Source organism: Eptatretus burgeri, chromosome 3 (genome assembly GCF_056783735.1).
Source record: "Eptatretus burgeri isolate ZD-2024b chromosome 3, Ebu_testis_v1, whole genome shotgun sequence".
In the NCBI taxonomy this organism is placed as follows: domain Eukaryota; kingdom Metazoa; phylum Chordata; class Myxini; order Myxiniformes; family Myxinidae; genus Eptatretus; species Eptatretus burgeri.
Genome location: NC_140963.1, coordinates 78,240,298 through 78,243,499, shown reverse-complemented (window position 1 = coordinate 78,243,499; position 3,202 = coordinate 78,240,298).

Genomic DNA, 3,202 nt, shown 5'->3' with positions numbered 1-3,202 from the left:
GTCATCACCTGAATCGGGCGCTCCGATTGCCCCGACCCCTCACGTGGCCCGCTAACTTTGGCAGGATTCCTGTTGTTCTCACTTCAGAGCCTTCATCCCTGTCTATTGAGTACATTACAGTGGCAACGAGGATGTCTTCGTGCATCGGCATATTGCAAGAATACGCAGTGGGGGATGATTGGGAAGACTATCCCGATTGTGTGAAGCAGTACTTCGTGGCAAACAAAATGGACACCGATGAGGACGCTGAAAGGCGACGAGCTGTATTACTGACCGTATGCGGCGCCCCGACGTACGGCCTCATTAAAGATCTTCTTTCCCCAGCCAAACCTTCTGACAAGTCATATGAAGAGCTCATCAATCTCGTGAAAAGACATTATCACCCTAAACCGGGTAAGATCGTCTCAAGATATAAATTTTATACCCACCATCATCAAGATGATCAGTCAGAATCCGAGTTCGTGATTGATTTACGCCGACCGTCCAAACATTGTGAGTTTGCAGATAAGCTCGGAGAGATGTCATGTGATTTCTTGATAATGGGCATCAATGACGACTCAACTCTGCGGAAACTCCTTACTGAATCTGACTCCAATTTGGCTAAAGTCATGGAAATAGCCACTGTGTGTATGCAAACTACCAAGAGCCTGTGTGTGATCTCCAAGTCAAAAGTTATCCAGCAGGACTCATCGGTTAACAAGGTAACTTTTGGCTACAAGCAAAATTGTTTTAGCAAGCCACCAAATTCACCTCCACCTCCTGACATTTCTGAATCTACCCGGAAGGTTGGGGTAACTTGTTGGCGTTGTGGTGGTAATCATCAAGCTTTCCAATGTCGGTACAGGAATTATACCTGTGACAACTGTGGTAAGCGGGAACAATTAAAGTGTCGTTGTTCTCGATCCAAGTCGAAGAACTTCTCTCCTGCTTATCACATTGGGGTGAACCCTGAAGCAGCGGACGATAGGTCACAGAGCACAGTCTGCAGCCTCGAGTCAAGTGAGGAACTTTATGAGGTTTTCTCTGTTGGAACAAAGAGCTCCGATGCTCCAATTATAGTTGATCCGGGTGAAGATGGAAGTTGATACAGGCGCTTCCAGATCAATTATGAGCAAGAGCAAGTTCACCTCCATCTACCCTCCAAGAAAGGCTCCTGCACTCCGGCCTGTATCTACTAACTTGAGAACATACACCAGGGAGGTGGTTGCTGTAGTTGGCTCAGCTAACGTAACTGCAGGATATGGAAACAGCACTCACGTCCTACCACCACTGATAGTGCGTGGAGAAGGACCAACCCTCTTAGGCCAAGATTGGTAACGAATAATCAGATTTAATTGGAGTGACGTAAACAGTCTCCAACTCTGATGCTGGATACGATAACGTGCTCCATAAGGCTAGACCTGTGCCCTACATGATGTGATCAATGATCGAATGTGAGCTTGACCACCTGCAGAGTGAGGGCATCACCTATCGTTCCAATACTCAAAGCAGATGGAACAGTACGCATTTGTGGGGACTACAAAACGACATTCAACTGCTATTCACAAGCTGGGTTACACCTAAGGCATGAGAAGTGTACCGTCATGGCACGTGAAGTTGAATACCTGGGTCATCTCCTGTCAAGGCATTTTGCCCTCTCCGAGCAAAGTTGAAGCAATTGCGAACGCACCAATGACACAAAACATTTCAGAACTTCGTGCATTCCTGGGTATGTTGACCTACTTTGGTAATTTCCTGCCTCAACTAAGCACAACCATCGAGCCTCGACATCTTCTCCTCAGGAAAGGTGTTGTCTGGAAATGGGAATCTGCCCAAACAAGAGCGTTCAAGGCCGCTAAAACCATGCTGTCCTCCTCGCCGTTCGATGTCCATTTGGACCCATCGAAGGAACTTATTCTCAGTTGTGATAGCTCTTCATGTGACATCGGGTGTGCGTTGTTGCAAACAAATGGAACCAGTAATCTTCAACCTGTTGCGTATGCATCACGAACCCGATCTGACACTGAACGTCGCGATGCTCAAGTGGAACGAGAGGCATTAGCATGTGTCTGGGACACCTTAAAGATGCACCAACATGTGCTTGGAAGACACATTACCATTGAGAATGATCACAAACCCTTGTTAGGTCTCCTGGGAGAGACCAGGGTTATTCTGCACACATCAGGTCAGGTACAACGTTGGGCGTTGACCCTTGCCGGTTATAACTATTCATTGGTTTACCGCCCGGGTAAGGAAATGTACTGTGCTGACGCGCTCAGTTGCTTTCCCACTTCCCGTATCCATCCCAGAACCTCCACAATCTGGCGATATCATTCATCTCATGGCTCACGTCATTCATTATGAGGTGCCTGAAACCGCAAAGCATATTGCTTGTGCTATCGATAGCAATCCAGATTTGTCACAAATTAAACGCTGTGTTATGTCAGGTAATTGGGCATCACTACCAGAAGGGGGAAACCATACCTCATCCGGAAGGATGGCTCTCCATTGATGCAGACTGCCTACTTTGGGGTAGCCGAGCGATAATGCCGCCTAAACTCCGCGGGAAAATTATATCAGTGAACTCGACAATGCTCATCCAGGCAATGTCACCATGAAGGCTATCGCCCGAGCCCATGTTTGGTGGCCTGGTTTGGACAGGGACATTGAGTCCAGTGCACACCATTGTTACACTTGTCAAGCTAATGCCAAGACACCGCCACAGTCTCTATTGGCCATGTGGCCGTGGCCATCAAAACCATGGTCCAGACTACTCATTGACCATGCTGGTCCATTTCAAGGGAAGCTTTTCCTTATCGTAGTTGATGCCCACTCCAAATGGATTGAAGCTCTCGTGGTGCCATCCTCACCTTCTGCTGCAACAATTGAAGCTCTACGTACCATGTTCGCGCAACATGGTATTCCAAACTCCATTGTATCAGATAATGGATCGTCATTTACAAGTTCGAGTTTCAGAACTTTTGTAAAATGAATGGCATTAAGCACTACACATCTGCCCCCTACAAACCTGCCAGTAGTGGTCAAGCTGAATGTGCTGTTCAGATCGTCAAGAATGGTCTAAGCCGTGTCAAGGAAGGCTCCATTCAATCTTGTCTAGCTCGTGTGTTGCTCAACTACCGCACCAGACCACATCAAACCACCGGTCACTCACCTGCCAAGCTTCTGATGGGTCGTGAATTAACAACACTGTTATCATTAGTGC